Below are 20,484 nucleotides of genomic sequence, written 5' to 3'. Positions count from 1 at the left end.
CAATACTTTCTCTTCCCTGTGCTTTTAGTGTGTCACACAAACTAAGCACCTCTGCATTACCATGCTCTATGTCCAGCTGCACCTCTGCATCACCGTGATCTATGTCCAGCTGCACCTCTGCATCACCGTGCTCTATGTCCAGCTGCACCTCTGCATCACCATGCTCTATGTCCAGCTGCCCTTCAGGCCGTTACTGTAAGCACCTCTGCATCACCATGCTCTATGTCCAGCCGCACCTCTGCATCACCATGCTCTATGTGCAGCTGCACCTCTGCATCATCATGTCCAGCTGCACCTCTGCATCAACATGCTCTATGTGCAGCTGCACCTCTGCATCACCATGCTCTATGTCCAGCTGCACCTCTGCATCACTATGCTCTATGTCCAGCTGCACCTCTGCATCACCATGCTCTATGTCCAGCTGCACCTCTGCATCACCATGCTCTATGTGCAGCTGCACCTCTGCATCATCATGTCCAGCTGCACCTCTGCATCACCATGCTCTATGTCCAGCTGCACCTCTGCATCACCATGCTCTATGTCCAGCTGCACCTCTGCATCACTATGCTCTATGTCCAGCTGCACCTCTGCATCACCATGCTCTATGTCCAGCTGCACCTCTGCATCACTATGCTCTATGTCCAGCTGCACCTCTGCATCACCATGCTCTATGTCCAGCTGCACCTCTGCATCACCATGTCCAGCCAAGGGTAATGTGACGTTACTTAGACTAGCCGCCATCAGAGAAAAGCAGGCAGGTGAGAACGGAACAGGTGAGCATCACGCAGTGCCCCCTGGGAATTGCAGTTTATTTAGGGCCGTTATGAATCACCCAGAGAAGCTGATATGGAGAGGGAAGGGGGAAAAAAGAGTCCCGGCAGCTTGTGAGAAGGGCCAGTGCACAAGAAAATGTCCAAAGAGTAAAATGTAAAAGTGCCTGTACTGAGTATCGGCCCACTTCAAGCGCACACACACACACTCACAATTATATAGATTATAATACAGACAAAGACATAAACACCTGTAATACACTAGCGAGTTGTCCGTGGTGTCTCCCTACATTTCACCCAATGCATACTGAGATAGACTCCATTCTGAATTTTACAGAAATGGTGTGTATAGTACAAAAAGGAAAAAGAAAAAAAATAGAAATCTTACCGTTTAGTGCTGGCTTCTCACCGTCATTTGTCTCCGTAAAGTTAGTGCATCCCAAGTGCAGAGTTCTCCCTTTCACACTGGCTTATCTCTGTCACCAGCCCCGTGTCTCTCTCTCTCTCTCCCCCCTCTATCTATCTCTCTCTCCCCCTCCCTTCTGCCGTTCTTCCAGGGAACCCCTCTGTTCGAGCAGACGTTTAATGAGATCACAAGCATCACATCCCTTCTGTTCACCCCGCTCCTCTACCCCCTACCTGCCCTCCACACCTTCCTCTTCCCCCCCATCCCTCCATCCCGCTGTCCTCCCTTCCTCTTCCAGGCTTTTCCAGACGACACATTTTCATTGGAGTCTTCTGATTCTGCAACACTGTGGATTCATTTTTGAAAAAGATGATAAAACTGAAAGCCAGTGTAAACGGTAACACATTTAATATCTCTAAACCTGATGCTGACAGTGACTACCGTGATAACACAAGATGGATAAAAAAAAAAAGATATAATGGTAAGATACTAAGATGAATGCAGCTTTAAAGTGTACCAAATCTAGGGGCAGAGCGGTCTATTCCATTGCCTACCAATACAAGGTATCACCGGTTCGAATCCCTGTGTTATCTCCGGCTTGATCGGGCGTCCCTACAGACACTATTGGCCGTGTTTGCGGGTGGGAAGCCGGATGTGGGTATGTGGCCTGGTCGCAGCACTAGCGCATCCTCTGGTTGGTCAGGGCGCCTGTTCAGGGGATGGGGAGGGGGGACTGTGGGGAATAGCATGATGCTCCCACACTCTACATCCCCCTGGTGAAACTCCTTACTGTCAGGTGAAAAGAAGCGGCTGGCGACTCCACATGTATTGGCGGAGGCATGTGGTAGTCTACAGCCCTCCCCGGATTGGCAGAGGGGGTGGAGCAGAGACCAGGGATGTCTCAGAAGAGTGGGGTAATTGGCCAAGTATAATTGGGGAGAAAAAGGGGGACCCCCCCTAAAAAGCGTACCAAATATGTTTTATTCAGTACTGCTAAGATTCAGTACACCAAACATACAAAAGTCACATTTCAAACAAAAACTGGTAATAACTTTTTATTTCTTCCAAATTGGCACCAAATAAAGAAATCAATTGTGAAAATTTAGCAAAATGTAAAGCTGAAATTGTCATTTTCAAAAAGGGACAAAGTAAAGGTTTTAAGGATAAAATTTCTGTCCTGGCAACAGTTGACAAAGTGCAATAAAACCATAAAATTTTGAGAAATACAGATTGTCCCATTCTCTTGCCCTGTTGAACCAACATTTAGGTGACTGAGAGGGTTCCCCCATTCATCATCATCATCATCATCATCAGCGATCACTCGGGGTTGAGTATGATTGTACTGCTGTCGGTTGATCTGGTCGGTTGTGGCTTTTCAGGTGGCTGTAGAGGCCAATCCTTGATCCACACGTCCTATTGTAGTTGTGGTTGGTTGTTGTAGTGGTAGTCGGGGGAGTCGTTCTGGTGGTGGCCCTCTCCTTTCTCTCTTGCTTCTTTTCTTCAGCAGCATAGTGAGGGTCCTGTTCTTGCTGTTGTGTGCCCTCATAGACCATCCGTTGCCAGAGGTTTCTGTCGAGAGACATGACTTCACAGTGGTCCAGGTTAAAGTAACACTTCCTCAGTTGGGTTTTGATGTTGTCCTTGTACCGCTTTTTTTCTCCTCCTTTCCGCTTTCCATCCCTTAGCTGGCCAACAAAGGACTTCCTTCGGGAGTAGTCTTCAGAACCTTCCAATGTTCTTCAGAATCCTCAAGGTATTATTTATCAAGTCGCTCAAATAGGGTGTTCTGGAGATGTTTCACCTTGTTCATGTCACCCAGGCTCAATTTCTTTTGTGTTCTCCTTTTCTGCATTAGCCTGATGGTCATTATGGAACAAATGAGGTAGTGATCAATCCAGCAGTCGTCCACGAAGATCATGGCTTTGGTGATCTCTTGACATCTTTTTGATCCTTGGCCCTGACAATCACATTGTCTATGAGGTGAAAACACTTGGGTTGGGGTGCATCCAAGAAGTTTTGACATTGATTCTCTGGCAAAACAGGTTGTTGGTGATGATAAGGTAATATTCAACATATTTGGATATTAAGAGGACTCCATTAGAGTTGATGTTCCCAACACCCTCTTTACCCATTTTACTTTTCCAGAGCTTGTGATCCTTGCCAAGCCTGGCATTGAAATCCCAGAGTAGGAGGACCTGTACCTGTTCCAAGGTGCCATAGAAGGTCCAGGGTTGGTGCATAGGCACAGCTGTGGCCACCTGGTTGTTTGAGATATTCAGACATAGGGTCATAAGATGCTCATTGATGCCTACTGGAGATTCGGAGAGGTGGCTTAATAGCCTGTTTCTGATGGCAAAGCCAAGTCCGTGTTTTCTGGGTTATGGGTCTGATGTCCGTGGAAACCAGAATTACTCTCAAGTGCACATCTGATTTTAGAGAGGTACCCTCTTCTTTGCGTTCCACCCTTTAAACTGATATTTTTCAAAACTGTGCACTGAACAGAGACAAGCTAAAACTGTTTGTTAAGCCTACATTACCCTTTAATGAATAACTGCACACCTAAATAATTTTTTTGAGAGTAAAAAATAAATATTTGGCTTTGTTTCAATTGAAACCCATCCTGGATGAACTCTCAAAATTTCTGTGCAAACGTGATAATATATGTAATTCCTGAAATAAATATGCCCGCATTGCACCCCTGCTGGTTGAACTGTGCTAATGCTTATGTGTTCAAGTACATTTGTCCACAGACAGATCTGGCATGCAAAAACAAAAGCATGAATGTTACCGTCTCCACTGACCAGAGAGACAATCTGATCCCGACCAACTCAACCTTTCTCATCTGTGCTAGTAGACAAGATCCCCCACCATAACACAAGTTACAGCTGAATGATAGCTGTAATTTATATTTTTATAATTTAACTTCACTTATAATGGCATCTGAAAATATTACAAAAATGTTTTAAAGTTGATGATATTAGTAGTTTTAGGTATTATTAAGAATACTAAGATTGTGACTAAATTGTACAATGTTAACATTATTTTGACAGATTGTCAACACTGAAAGAACAGTTACAGTTGATAAAAATTAACACCCTGTAACATCCATATTTCCCAGTAGCCAGGGCTCACCTAAGACTAAATAACATAAACCAAATTTGACATTATTTTCTGTAGTCTTATAAATTGTGCTAGTAAAACGATTGTGCCGACACAGAGGAACTGCTAGATTTGCGTGGGCGTATTGGAGGAGGAATGGGTCGAACCCCTGCGTTAGTATCTCTTCCTAACCCTCTTCGGATCCCGCCTTCTACAGGGCAGATGACCAATGGGGCGATGTTTTTCCCGTTGTCGTGGAGACAGGGGTTAAAGTATGGGTAGAGGGCCTCAGTGAAGACACACCCGCTGTAAGTGTAAATATGGGACTTTGCATCTGCGTTGTAGAAGGACACCAGCCCTTCTTCGTAGTCCAAGAAAATGCCCACTTTCTGGGGGGTCACCGTAAGGTGGAGGGAGATGGAGGGTCCTTTACAGGCACTCAGGCTGCCACCATTCCTCCGACAGACGGCCCAGTAACCACTGTCCGGACAGACCCTGATGCTCCCTTTCCTGTTAATGGACTCCCTGGCCACACCCAAGTCCCAGTCTGTTTTATCCCCAACCTGGAAGAGAATACAAGCAACATGGAGCGACTTAGTTTCCAGGTGGAGTTAGAGGGTATCGAAGTGATAATCTTGAACTTTTTCACATAAACAAGCATCTGTTTTTTTACTATCTATCACCGATTATAATAAAATAATAATGATTCAGCTCACACTCAATTCATGAAAACTTTTGCTTTTGAAAGCATTAATATATAAAAAAAATCGATGTCATGACACTTTCCGCAAAAAACTTCACAAGCACGTGTATGTGCATATGAACCATTATCAGAACTGACATGTTTTACTTCAGTCAGCAGTGGTTGGTGCACCAGACAGGATAAGGCGGAACTTCCTCTGTGGTGGACCAACCAGAGAGAAGCATCAAAGATCGCCGAGTAGCGAAAGATAGAGATCCTCGAGAATTCCAGTTTAATAATCATCACCCCAGGTTGTCGGAAATATTTTAACTTTTTTATAACGGACATGACAGAATTTTTTTTTTCTGGGTACACCGTATAATCTAATCTAATCTAATCTAATCTAATCTAATCTAATCTCTCACTCACACACACCCTTGTTTTCTGAAGTGTATTAAGGTTTAGGGAATGATTCAAGTGACTCTCAGGACCTACCTTTACGACCCAGTAGCACCTGCCAGTGGTGAAGCCTTGTTTCCCCAGCACACAGACACAGGAGTCGAACCTGCGAGGGTTGTTAGGAACGGCCACTTGGTTCTTCTGTTGGTAGCCCAGGCTCACCTGTTGAAGATCATCATCATCATTATCTACTTTCATTGTCATCTCAAACCTTCAACTGTGTTTGGGTGGTAACTACTCTCCTCGCTCCATCAGAGCCGCAGATATTGGAAAGGTGTTTCATTTCACTACACGCCACTAAACGATGTAGCGATGAAATGTTACTAGTCTTAATAGCATCAACGTCTCAGCACAGACACTTCTATGAATTTTGAACTTTAACAGCAGCTAGTGCCCCGATTGGTACAGGAAGTTGGTGGCCACTTCAGCGGCCCAGCCCTTTCATTGGAAGCCGCAGCTTTGACCCCTGTGATAGACATGACATGATAATTCACTGCTTCCACAGAGAACTATATTATCAAAAAATTTCATTTTAATCTTATACACAAGAAACACACATATCGTGTATATAGTCTGTGCAGTGTTTTTGCTATTTGTTATTTATTTCATATACGGACTTAATCTGCAGTATTGTACAGTTCTGAGGTCACTTGCTGCTATACAATACAATATTTCTGCAGAAAATAATAGTTTATCTTATTTTACTCTGTTTCACCTCATCTTGTAACATCTTATGGGATAGATATCTTGTTCCTTGAACAAAACATGGGGCCCTTGATTGCACAAGTGTTGGATTATTTAAACCACCGCGAGACAGTTTTTCCTCTAGTTATGATGGAGGTTTCCTCTGTGATGACTTGCTGTTGTGATGCTAATTTCAAAGCCAATCTGGATTAGAGTAACAGGAAGAGGTGGAAATGTGGATGGCAAACGACTGTCTACTCTACCTGCTTCCCATCAGGTGAGAGGACCAGCCAGGCTGCAGCAGTAGTAGGATCCAGAGTTACATCAACTGGAGAGAGAGAGAGAGAGAGAGAGAGAGAGAGAGAGAGAGAGAGAGAGAGAGAGGAGAGAGAGAGAGAGAGAGAGAGAGAGAGAGAGAGAGAGAGAGAGAGAGAGAGAGAGAGAGAGAGAGGAGAGAGGAGAGAGGGGGGGAGAGGAGGAGAGAGAGAAGAGAGAGAGAGAGAGGAGAGAGAGAGGAGAGAGAGAGAGAGAGAGAGAGAGAGAGAGAGAGAAGAGAGAGAGGAGAGGAGAGAGAGAGACGAGAGAGAGAGAGAGAGAGGAGAGGAGAGAGAGAGAGAGAGAGGAGAGAGGGAATGAATGACAGGGACGACTGTTGGCTCACCTAAAGTGGTAACAAAATACAGGCATACAATCTCTCTCTCTCTCTCTCTCTCCCTTTTACTTTTCTTGTCCTCTTGTACCCATACATGCTTGAAAGTGGGCAGACACCTGCATACGGATCCATTCACATACCTGCGTATTGATTAGTCCTGTTCACTTCTGCAAAGGGGCACAGGAGAAGATATGTCAGTCTTTCCACATTCTGCTATTTCATAAAAAAATCTCCTATATCTGATAAACTGATGAGACATTTATATTTTTTGAAATGAGTAAATTCGTCCTTACGTTCCACATTATATGACTAAAACAAACAGAACTATTCCTCAAACATCTGATAACAAATCAAATCATAGCTAAGTTTCCCCATTTTCAAGCAGTGGAAATGTGATATAAATATGATACCCAATCAAACCAACACAAATCACTTTTGCTGTACTCTGTTAGTGGAGACAGCACAGGAGCTGATGCTGACCTTCATCAGAAAGTTTCTTTTCCAGCTCTTTGCAGATGTCCACCAGTTTAGTGACGGCTCGCCTCACTGTCCCCACAGGGATGTCTGATGGGACACTGACCTCAGACCAGTCCTTACTGGGTGGAGGTCTACTCAGAGATGGAAAAACTCTATGACAGGAAAAGGAAAAAGCACACGTACTGCATTTGAAAATCACGGTAAATTAAAACAAGTTTAAAACACACACACACACACACACACACACATACACACACACACACACATAAATATATATCCAGACCTGTAGGAGGTAGAGGTCGTCCTCTGTGCCATCCAGCTGGTTCACCTCGGTGCTTCTGCTCTGTATTTCCATGATTTCCTGACCAGCTCCTCAAGGAGCCCTTGGGTCCTCCTCTCAGCTGCCGTCTGCGCCTCCCAGATCTCCTCAGTGAGCTCAGCTTGACATTGTTCAATGGAGGAAATTAATTCACTCACAACCTGAACGCTCTCTCTACCTCTTTCTCAGCACTTCTCTGGAAAAAAAGAAAAAAGAAAAATGACATTGAGCTGGATGAATCAAAACTACAAAGAATTCCACTTGGAACAACAAGCACAATTGTTTCTCTATTGTGCTAAACAGTGTCCCCCCCCCCCCAATTGTATCCGGCCAAACTGTCCCGGTCACTGCTCCACCCCCTCTGCTGATTCCGGAAGGGCTGCAGACTACCACATGCCTCCTCTGATACATGTGGAGTCGCCAGCCGCTTCTTTTCACCTGACAGTGAGTGAGGAGCTTCGCCAGGAGGACGTAGCGTGTGGGAGGATCACGCTATTCCCCCCAGTTCCCCCGAACAGCCGCCCCCGACCGACCAGAGGAGGCGCTAGTGCAACGACCAGAACACGCACCCACATCCGGCTTCCCACCCGCAGACACAGCCAATTGTGTCTGTAGGACACCCGACCAGGCCGGAGGTAACACGGGGATTCAACCTGGTGATCCCGTGTTGGTAGGCAACGGAATAGACCGCCACGCTACCCGGATGCCCCTAAACAGTGTCTTTTAAAGGATCTTGTCCTTCATCAAATGCCATTTACTGGATACGTTTACCAAAAGTGTCATTTATGGAGTGACCCCCCCCCCCCCATCCTTACACAGTTAAAGATCTTGTGACCTACACTGGCTGAGCTGGGTAAGTCACACCAGTCCAAATGTAAAGACTACTTCGGCAGATGAGCCTCATCACGTTTTTTACTGAACCTATTTTATCAAGCTCAATGTGCTTTACAATCAGTGAATACCTCACATTCACCCACGCCCATGCACACTCACACCCCAACAGCGCGTGAGTTAGGGTTCGGGTGTCTTGCTCAGGGACACCTTGACATTTTTGCCAGGAGGACCCGAAGGTTGGACTGGCAACCCTCCAGCTACCAGACGACCTGCTACACCTCCTGAGCCGCTGTCACCTCCGATAGATTCTTGGTAGCATTCATTTTGTCAACAAAATTGTGTATTGCGATACGACAATATCCAAATTTCATCCCGGCACAAGACCATTGAAAGACAATTAAAAGTTATATTGAGGGCGTCTGGGTAGTGTAGCGGTCTATTCCGTTGCCTACCAACACGGGGATCACTGGTTCAAATCCCTGTTACCTTGGTCAGGCGTCCCAACAGACACAATTGGCCGTGTCTGCAGGTGGGAAGCCAGATGAGGGTAGAATAGAATACAGAATACACTTTATTTGTCATTTTTACATACATACAGTGAAATTCACTCTCTGCGTTTAACCCATCCTAGCTGTGTAGCTAGGAGCAGTGGGCAGCCACCGTGCAGTGCCCGGGGAATGGTTTACCCTTTCTGGGTACTGACAGCTGGGTAGACTGTGCCCGGGGATTTGAATTCAGAGTTATCTTCTCTTAGCCTTTGCCTAAACAGGCATCAACCCACAAGGCAGCAGGTAGATTTGAAATCAGAGTTCCCTTCTCCTATCCCAATGTGTTGGCTGGACTGGGCACCATGGGAAGTACCATACAGGCATGCAGGAGGATTAGATCTATCAGTAGGGACGTCATCCTTAACCAAAGGGCTTTTGCTGAGGTAAGGTGCTACCCCTCTACAGCCTACAGGTATGTGTCCTGGTTGCAGCACTAGTGCCTCCTCTGGTTGGTCGGGGCGCCTGTTCGGGGGTGGGGGGCTAGGGGGAATAGTGTGATCTTCCCATGCACTATGTCCCCCTGGTGAAACTCCTCACTGTCAGGTGAAAAGAAGCGGCTGGGGACTCCACATGTATCAGAGGAGGCATGTGGTAGTCTGCAGCCCTCCCTGGATCGGCAGAGGGGATGGAGCAGCGACCGGGATGGCCCAGAAGAGTGGGGTAATTGGCCAAATACAATTGGGGAGAAAAAGGGGGGAAATCCAAAAAAAGAAAAGATATTGAATTACTGGCCAACACCTACATTTGCCAATTGGGAGAATTATTGTTTAGTCCCCGTGAAACAAGAAAGGTTGAGAATCACCCCTAAACGTACTGAAGAGCTGAGATGATACAGGTATTGAATCTGGGCCCTCCACTTCTGGGGCCCACCTCACTTGACACGGGACCATCCTGACACCTCTATCTCTTTATGATTGGCTCTAAAATAATGAATGCACAGTGATAAACTCACCTTTCTCTGCTCCATCAGATGCTTTATCGCCTCCATCTTCTTCAGTCTGGCCTGCGTCATCTGCTGAGACTCTGTTTCTGTCTTCCTCAGCTGGGTCTGTGGAGGCCAAAAACATTCGTTTTATTCGGGTACTGCCCAACAGCTCTGTCGACTTAATGAAGGTTTCTGTAATGTATGACCGAAGTGAAAAACAAAATCTGGTCCCTTTGTAATGCAAATAAGGCATTCATGGAAACCAGTCATCTAGATATAGCCATTTTTTATTTAGCACATATGTCACCATAAGTTAGAGACATTCATAGGTGTGAGCTGTGTTCAGCGCAGACCACACAGAATTTAATGAAGTGGAACTCACCTTTATCTTGTTGACTTCTTTGTCCATAGGTACAGTGTCGTGGTCCCAGTGGTCCGTCTCTGTGCATTTAACACACACGGGTATCTGGTCATCCCTGCAGAACCTCTCCAGGGGCTTGTTGTGCCTTCTGCAGAGGCGGCAGTTGGAGAAGGTGGTTGGGGCCATTAGCCTGTGTCTCTGCAGAGCCGCCATCACCTGGTGGGGGGTCAGGTGGGCTTCACAATAGGATGCTTGACAGTCTTGGCACGACTTGACCGCCTTCGGCTTGTTCACTGGGCAGATGTCGCAGGGAACTTCAGCAGCCTCAGAACGTGGCCTTGCGGAGCGCCTCATGGTTCCCACCACTGCCGTTACATTATCACCCTCCTCCCCTCGCTGCTGCTTGACCTTCAGCGACCTTTTGATTCAATTCAGTTTAGTTTAATTCAATTCAATTCAGTACAGTTTATTACAATAAATGTCCCCAAAAAGGAAGATTTGTGTTTTTAGGACAGCCTATGAAACAGTGATAAAGTGCACTTAAACTGACAAAAATCCAATCTCCAAGCCCAAACCAACAAGCAGTCCAATCCCCAACAGACCTTTTAAAGTGCTCGGTGATGTCAGCAAAGCCTTTGTTCACCCTGAGGTCTGGCCGGCGTTGGAAGGCCTCATTGCACAGTGGGCACTCTGACTTCTCTTTAGTATCCCAGAAGTTGTTAATGCAGTCCAGGCAGAAGTTGTGCCCACAGGGGATGGAGACTGGGTTGGTGAAGATGTCCAGACAGATACAGCACTGGAACTGCTCCTCTGACATTAAGGAGGCCATATTTCTTACTGGAAATGTACAAACAAACAAATCAACACAATTCACTAGACTCATTCATGCCGGCAATTACTGCTATGTAAAACTGTTGTGCTGTTGGGGGGGGGGGACTGGGGGGAATAGCGTGATCCTCCCGCGCGCTACATCCCCCTGGCGAAACTCCACACTGTCAGGTGAAAAGAAGCGGCTGGCAACTCTACGTGTATAGGAGGAAGCATGTGGTAGTCTGCAGCCCTCCCCGGATCGGCAGAGGGGGTGGAGCAGCGTCCGGGACAGATTCGACGGGGATTCGAACCAGCGATTCCCCGTGTTGGTAGGCAACGGAATAGACTGCTACACTACCCGGATGCAGCCCATCTGCATTTCAACTTCTTTGACAACTCCTGCTTGCCAACAGTTGATGAGTCGCCATACCAGCTGTTTTACTCTCCGAAGTAGGTAACTGGCAATGATTTTTTGCTTTCTCCGTTTCTTTTATTTGTTCTTGATTATGTTTATGACAACTGCATATTGATCTGAAGAGAACATGTTCATCTGTAACAAAAAGGTTTGCTACAATCAGGTTGGATTCGTTTGCCGCCAAAGCGCTTCACTCGCAGGAGCTGCCCACCTCACGCGCTGTTGCCCGCAGCAGCAGCAGCACGGAGGAATGCTGACACGCCGGCTCGTTCTGTGGAGCTGTCACGCGAGGTTAGAAGGAAAACACAACGGTAACATGTAGAAACTGGAACCGTGGGCCTGACCCCCGGAGACGTAAGGTAATATAATGTCCTCTTTGGATTCATTTGAAGTACCCAGATTCACAGCTTGGTTCACCTGTGAACTGTCGTTTGTGGAAAATGCAAAGGAAAATTCCCAGAATGCCACGTTATTATTTTCTCTCGTTTCCTTTGTCTTCATTCAGCTGTTGCCAGGGGCGGATCTACAGGGTGGCAAGGGGTGGCAGCTGCCACCTCTGGGACACAGTCTTGCCACCCCTGTTGCCACCCCATTTATAAATCAGATAATATGTTTTTAAAGTATATTTTATGTACATGCATGGTGAAGGTCAATGAGACCCGCACCAAACTCATCTCAAACAGAAGTCGCCGATTTAGAATCCCCCCTCCCCCTCACAGGCGCGGATCTACAGGGTGGCAAGGGGTGGCAGCTGCCACCTCTGGGACACAGTCTTGCCACCCCTTTGCCACCCCAGGAAAAAAATCTCTAGATCCACTCCTGGCTGTTGCTAACTCCTACCAAATAGTTTGCCGCTGCAGTTTGCCAACTTCTACGTGTTGGCATTTTTCATTTTACACACTGTGATCCATCAGGTGCCGGTCAGCATGCATTTAGCACCCGTTTTAAACGTCTCCCCAACAAAAATGCTGACACACTTACTCTTGCTGTATGGGTTATGTACAAACAGTAGCTTACCAAAGCCAGCTGAAAGTCCGCGCCTCTGATCGTCCTTAGCGTATGTGTTGATGTGGATCTGGGATGTTTGGAGTGAACCTCCGCCCTGTCTGTGCTGCCACTTCAAGGAAATGCACATGTATTTCAGGTCCTGTCGCGTTACATGTGTTTAAACAGCCTGGGTGGGAGGGTTTGAAGACACCGGATCCTGTGCTGATCAGAATATTCAACATGTGTCAATGGAGACGTTAGATGTGTTGCACTAAGTAGTTAAGATATTATAATATGCATGTAAATAATAGTAGATTGGAAGTAATGATTTTACAAGTTATTATGTGAAAGGATTTGCTTGATGGGTAGTTAAATCCAACATTTATCTCAGTGCAAGCCATCCTGACATTATCCACATGTTTTAATGACAGCTCCTGGCTGCCAACACCTTAATGGTGGCCTGGCACTGGAATAAGGAACTTGCAAAAGCAGTCTTCTTTTTTTTTTTGTAGATTTTCCCCCCAATTTACTTTAGCCAACTACTCCACGCTTATGAGCCGCTCCACCCCCTCTGCCGATCCGGCGAGGGCTGCAGACTACCACATGCCTCCTCCACATGTGGAGTCGCCAGCCGCTTCTTTTCACCTGACAGTGAGGAGTTTTGCCAGGGGGACATAGCACGCGGGAGGACCACACTATTCCCCTCCTGCCCCGAACAGGCGGCCGGCCGACCGACCAGAGGAGGCGCTAGTGCAGCGACCAGGACACGTGCCCACATCCGGCTTCCCACCTGCAGGCACGGCCACTTGTGTCTGTAGGGACGGACACAGTTGTCCTCCAATCCCAGTGTAACACGAACCGACAATCCTCGTGTTGGTAGGCAACGGAATGGACCGCCACGCCACCCAGATGCCTGCAAAGGCAGTCTTTGGTTGTTTTTGATGGATCTACATCCACCATTATTTCTGTGAATAATTGTAATAACAACAGCAACAACAATGGTGATAATAACAAGGAAGTTGGCAGTTACTGTTGAACTCCCCATTTTTTTTAAGTTACTTTTCTTGAGGTTCAGAAACAATTGAACATAGTCATTTCACACAGTGGAGACTTTGCTGTAGTAATTTTGAGTCTGTTTCTTGCAGGTGGCGTGTTATCCCGCATCTCCTACAGTACAGAGAATGAATTCTGCAGCGCCGGTGCTGCCAATTTTCAGTAAATGATGAGTCATGAACCCAGATTTAAATCTCAACATTCAAGCGCATGAGGACTTGTTGGTATTTCAGACACTTGATCTTGCACGTTGCTTCTTTTTTTTCGTGGTCAGATTCATTGGTGCTTGTCCATTATTGAATATATTGACGTGTCAGGACATTTTAATTTTTGCATTAGCTTTAAAAATATTACCAATCCTGGTGTGAGGATTTCTTTTACGGTATGTAGTTAACCAAAGAGTGTAATGTGTTATTTGCCAGGGTGTGTATAAACCTTACCCAACCTTAGCCAAACATTGTCTTAATAGACGAATTTCCTGTTTACAAACATTACTGGCTGCGTGTGCAGCCAGGGGGCAAAACCGCTTTGGTAGCTCTCAAAAGCTGCTACCAAAGCGGTTCAACAATGGCGTGTGACCCCTTTGGAATGTTGAATGTTTTCCACCCGTCCTTTTGACGGTTTGTGCAGTTAATTGCACAACAACGGCGCGTCATCTCTGCTGTATCTGAGCTCGATCTTTGTTAAAATCTCTGCGCTGTAGCTCCGTTCTGCCCCCTAGTTGCGCACGCATCTCTGTGACGACGTTGCACGGAAACCCTCCTATAGAGACGCAGACGCGTTGTTATGAGGAACTTGAGCTTTTACTAGTCGACTCAGGTCACGTAGCCCACATCACAGCACTCCTCCGTCACAGCATTGATGTTCCCATTAAGAACGTACAGTAACATATAGGAGGTCATATTAACTACATGCTTTAACTAATAGTGAATTACATCTATTACGTGTCATTATATCTGAGTATACGTGTCAGTATATCTGCGTTTCTCTAGAAGTCTATGAGCTCTTTCTGTCTCAGAGCCACCATCATCATCTTCAGTGATGTCAGCCACTTGGCTTCTAGCTCTGAGTTGATGACTGTCTGTCCAGTCGCATCCAGCAGCTGGTCGACGTGATTACACCAGAGACCATGTCATGACCCACGCTGACGGTCCCGTCTGTGATGCGACGGGGCCCAACTGACATTTCTGAGCATTGTCTCGGGAGTCTCCGGCCAGTACGTTCTGTCCAACATGGAGGGTGCGAAGTGGTCGAATCTAGAATGTAGGTTAAAATTTGACTGTTTCCGCTGTTTATATGTCAAAAATTAACCCTTGCGTTTGGACGATAAATAAGATAAAAAAAAATACTGGCCTCTTATTGAGGTTGGCGAGTTAATCATCATATTGTAGAGGGGCTCAAGCAGGAGTCGTGACAACTTTCTCTTTCGGCTACACAACGTGCACCGTTTATTCCTTCCACCATTACAACAACAACAACCAAAAAACCCGCGTAGCGGAAGTGTGTCACTGTAAACCCGAACCGAGAAAACAGCAGTTGTAAACTAACGTTCCTACTAGCTCAATAAGAGGAATTATGTATCCCCATAACCACTACACTATGTTCTGATATACCGTAACGTTGAGGCAATTTAGCAGGAGGTACGTGTATTTATTTATCACAGACACATCTGTCTTTCGGACTTGGGCCGTTTCCAAGGGCAACGCGACGCCGGGCGCCATCTTCCAAGGATCAGAGCGTTGCGACGTCACGACCGAAAGGAGTGACTTAAAACTGCACTGATGGTTACAGCTTGTGTCCACCGTCTATTACCGTTGATGTTTTTCTCCTCGCTTCTGTTACAAAACTAATACCCTCGGGAGACGTTAACACTGCTTACGTTGAGCCTGATTTACGTAACGCTATAAATCAAAACAATACTATAACGTGCATGGATAAGTAGACATTTGGCTAACGGGTCGGACCCTTTAGTCGAGCGGTTAGCGATGTCGCCCGCGGTTTAGGAGATATGGGTTCGCGTCCCGGCTGCGGCGGTTCCTGCGTTTGCCCTCCCAATTCGCTACAATACCGTCAAAATGCTCAACCATAAGGGTTTGGGTAAAGAGTTAATGATGCCGCTGTATATAGATTCAAAGAAAGTTTAATCAGTTCATCTGGACGCAACTTTTACAGAGAGAAACGTTTCATCACTCTTCCAAGTGACGTCTATCCCCCTTAGAGCAGTGGCACAACCAACGATCAGTTTCATATGCAAATAGGAAGAGGAAACGACCATCCCTGAACCGAGGGGGGCTAAGAGTACATCTGTCGCCATCTTACAATGCTGTGATTGCAACTATTCCCCAATCCTCCGTGAATAGTACACGTGGCCATTGAAACTCTAGTTAATGGTCACGCCTATTTGCATATGAAACCGATTGTTGGTTTCGGTCGTTATGCCGCTGTATGGTTTATAAGGGTGGGGATCAGTTTAGACTGAAGAGGTCACTTAGATGAGTGATAAGGCGTTTCTGTCCATAAACGTTGTATCCAGATGAACTGATTCAACTTTGATTTTCTCACTTGGGTTATTGAGAATGCATAAAGACATTGCATATGCATTCTTATTGGCCTTAAAAAGTCGAGATAGCAACACCAGTGTATCCGTCAACAATTAGAAGTATCTATGCTGCAAAAACTTTAATCAACGAATTACTCCTCCTGTGAATGATTTTATATTAATCTTAATTTATGTACTTGCATTATCTGACCACTTAGAGGCGCCATTTTACCGTATCTTGTCTGTCCTACCACAGTTTAAAGTTGTTTAACTCACGCTCATGGTGTAATATTTGTAATCATCAAGACTGGACTACGTACTGGGTAGAGTGGAAACCTGCCCGGGCTCACCTTGCATCAACTGGTTTCCAGTAATTTGATTAAGTGCATATTTATTTGGGGATATGCACCATTTATGCACATTGTCGACTGACATGATAGGGGCCTCAAGAGGGGTCTTGTATCATAGTCTCGATGCCCTGCTATTTAGAGGCGTTTTTACACTGTAACGTATGGGATCCACAAGATATCTGCCAAATGTGATGCTTCATATGCCCTTATCAGTATACATGGGTGGTGCTGCCCAGTGAGTCACATTATGGTGTATACTGGGTTGGTGTGTTAGAGCTCGCCTTCTCTCATACATTTTGTTAATATACCCCCAAGTTCTCTTCAGATGGAAACATCATTTACTCCAGCCTTTGGTGACACTCTGTCACTTCTGCTAAATTTTGCTGGTGCACCTGATCGGTGCTGCTGTTTTCTGTCACGTCTTTTTGGCATTCTTTCTCAATGGGTACCTGGAGGGGACGGGGTACATGCACAATGTGTAGAGAGTCAACAATCGGTCAGATTTGTAGGCGCCCATAGTACATTTCTGCCCGTAGCGGGTTAATTCGGTCATCATAATTACCTGTAAATTCAAATTGTTTTTTCCACAATGAAATATAATCTGTATATAAATATAATCCCCGTGTCTGCGTGGGGTTTCTCCGGGTGCTCCGGTTTCCTCCCACAGCCCCAAGACATGTAGGTCAGGTGAATCGGCCATACTAAATTGTCCCTAGGTGTGTTTGTGTGTGTGTGTGTGTTTGTGTGGCAGCCCTGTGATGGCCTGGTGGCCTGTCCAGGGTGTCTCCCCGGCCCCGCCTGCCGCCCAATGACTGCTGGGATAGGCTCCAGCATCCCAGTGACCCTGAGAGCAGGATAAGCGGTTTGGATAATGGATGAATGAATGAATATAATCTTTCCCAAGCCACTACAATATACCTTTTTTCCATGAATGGTCATGTGACTTCGCTCTCACATCCCCTCTTTTTCATTCAAGGGACGAGTGTGATGGTGTCTCTTGTCACCCCATGGATGATGGTCGAGGGGCTTATTGGAGCTTGGTAATTCCTCTTGTGTGAGGTTTAGAGCTCTAGGCTGATATATCACTGAATATCAGATAATAGCTAAGGGGTATTTGTGGTTATGGAAATTCTTTACGTTAGTGAGCTGCTGTTTTTCTTCCTCTGTGCATCTCATCTCAGTCAGCTGAACATGCTGCGTTGTGTGGTTAGCTGCATGTGTCTGCACACGAGGTTTCAGGAATCAGCACCTTGTCATTATGAAATATCGTTTCTCCCAGCCTACAACAGTGCAACACAAAGAAAAACACATATCCAAAAACTACAAGAACACATATATCCAAACTAAGCAAAAAAAAATAAAAAATAATCACTGTCCAAGAGAACGAACGCCAGCCAGGATGACTGTCGGAACTGCCGGTCTGCATGGGCTAGCAGTTAGCTTAGCCTGCTGCACTTCCGCATCCTGTCAGACCGCCGTCGGTGTTTCCTCTCCGGGCACAGCTCTGGGCAGGGCCGTGGTCCCTGGGCCCACAGGACGCAACAGACCAAGCTCTCCCAGCCGATCCAGCGCCAGCTCTCCCAGCCATCAAACGAAGATGCAAACTTAGACGTGGACAAAGACACTGCATGGATGGGTGAGGCCGCCGCAAACGTGAGTTCGTGCCACCATCTTCCCAGGCCATCTATGACGCACGGTGCACCCGGAAGGCTCTCAGCATCGTGAAGGACCCCACCCACCCTTCCTTTATCCACTTCACCCTCCTACCCTCTTCCAGGAGGTACCAGAGCATCCGTGCTGCCTCCACCAGATTATGCAACAGTTTCATTCCTCAGGCTGTGAGGTTCATCAACAGCCTGAACAAGTATAGACCTTCCATATAATTACTTTTTAACCTCCTTACTCGCTGTCCGTGTCAGGTGTGCTAGTGATGTTTAGGTCTGTGAAGTGTTGCTTGCTTTTAATGCACTTTTTATTTTTTAATATTTACTGTGTGTGATTTGCTTTTATGCGACACTGTGGTCCTTGTGAAACATAATTTCGTTCCCTTGTATGTATGAGACAAGCATATGAGGCAATGACAATAAAAGTAGTCTAAGTGTTTCCTAATTGTGTGTGTACTGGTAATTGTTTAGCCACTGAGGCCATTCTGCTCAATTTTTGTGAGAAACCCCCCCACAAAATCCTCTCTTACCTCCATAGTAGACATGGAGTACACACTGCAAAATCAAATAATAAAATTGTGTGTGTGTGTGTGTGTGTGTGTGTGTGTGTCTCATTGTTATTGTGACCCTCAACTGTCAAGGGGAACTGAAGCAAGGCTCAAACAAGACAACTGGATATTTCCTAGTTACTTATATAGCTTTAGGAAAGATTGCCCTACACATAATCAAATGTGTTGATATTTGAAGTAAATAAGAACTTATTTAACTATTTGATTTATAAGAATGTTCTTTGAATGTTTGGTTTGTGATGGAAGGTGACGTGTCTCATCACTTCACTGTAGCCCAAGTCCAAACAAAGCTGTAGTTTAACCCCACAGGTTATGTTAAGGCCCCACATGCTGTTAGTGCTGGTATTAAAAGGCTAAGAAGTTGTTTTTTTTTTTATATGTAATTCAACAAATTACTGTGGAGGCTACTATGTCGGCCTAGTGTTTAGCGTTGTCATCTCACCATCTCAAGATGGTCGTGAGTTTGATCCCAGTCGTGAGTTTGATCCCAGCCCGTCTGTGTGAAGTTTGCATTTTCCTGTTGTGTTCATTTGGGTCTCCTCTGGATACCCCTGTTTCCTCCCACAGTCAGGACACAGGCCTGTTGGCTGGATTTATGACTCTCATTTGTCCATAGAAGTGAATGGCGTGTAAGTGATTGTCTGTAAGTGATTGTAAGTGTGGGCCCTGTGGTGGGCTGGTCACCTTGTCCAGGGTGTCTCCCTGCCTTCTGCCCAGTGCATGCTGGGATAGACTCTCCAACCCTGAATTGGATTAATTGGGTATGATGAGGATGGATGAAACAACTGTGCAAACAAGGCCAGATAAAGGGGAGTCTGAATTGATGCAGGCACTATCTCAGATGGACTCACAGATGAGATGCTTTTTAGTATGCCGTGCATGAATTTATCAAGCCACACGAAATGTTTAACAACGACAAGCCCGGCAATCATTGGACCCGTCCCGAGGGCTGCCTTTCTGATGAACCACCACAGCCTTTTCTCTTTTCCAGGGATGCAAACAAAGATTCAGCACAATGGGGGTGTCTGGGCAGAGTAGCGGTCTGCTCCATTGTCTACCAACATGGGGATTGCCAGTTCAAATCCCTGTGTTAGCTCTGGCTTGGTCAGGCATCCCTACAGACACAATTAGCCGTGTCTGTGGATGGGAAGCCGGATGTGTCCTGGTCACTGCACTAGCGCCTCCTCTGGTCGGTAGGTTGGGGCACCTGTTCAGGGGCAAGGGGGAACTGGGGGGAATAGCGTGATCCTCCCACGCGCTATGTCCCCCGGGGCGAAACTCCTCACTGTCGGGTGAAAATGAAGCAGCTCTACATGTATCGCAGGGGGCATTTGGTAGTCTGTAGCCCTCCCCGGATCGGCATAGGAAGTGGAGCAGCGACCAGGACGGCTAGGAAGGGTGGGGTGATTGGATGGGTACAAGTGGGAAGAAAAAAAAAGGGGGGGGGGATTCAACACAATCACCCAGACAAGTGAATTTACCGTGGATTCCTGAGGACCTGTTTGAGAACCATTGCTTTAGTGGACACACTTTCGGCCTGGATGGACCAAGTGGGAATGAAACCCTGTGCCCCCCTGGGCTGCATAGTGAAGCACCTAACCCTGGCATTGTTAGCATCAGGTGATACCCACTGACCTGTATGGGGCTTAATCATCCTATTTCATTCCTCTGTTTAATGTGAGTCACTCTCAGAAGTGATAGAGGTTATATTTGCCCTTTCCCCGCTTCCCTTTCTTACATACTTGGGCTGGGTTTCATTGAGAGATGTTGGAAGTGCGGTTAAGCAGCGTTTATAAGGGGACGTCACTGTGAGGTGCGGGTGCGCCCCCTAGGGTTAATGAATGGCGGCCGGTTGTGTAGCGCAGTGGTTCTCAAACCTTT

The 20,484-nt window shown here is 46.3% G+C and overlaps 1 pseudogene; it reads right to left on the bottom strand.

Moving 5' to 3' along the window:
• Positions 1-444: 444 nt before the first annotated feature.
• LOC130130981 (nuclear factor 7, ovary-like) lies at positions 445-11,045 on the bottom strand (annotated as a pseudogene).
• Between the last annotated feature and the right edge of the window lie 9,439 nt (positions 11,046-20,484).

The sequence above is a fragment of the Lampris incognitus genome, chromosome 20 (genome assembly GCF_029633865.1).
Source record: "Lampris incognitus isolate fLamInc1 chromosome 20, fLamInc1.hap2, whole genome shotgun sequence".
Lineage (NCBI taxonomy): Eukaryota > Metazoa > Chordata > Actinopteri > Lampriformes > Lampridae > Lampris > Lampris incognitus.
Note: the sequence above shows the minus strand (reverse complement) of the source record. Positions and strands in the feature narration are given on the sequence as shown.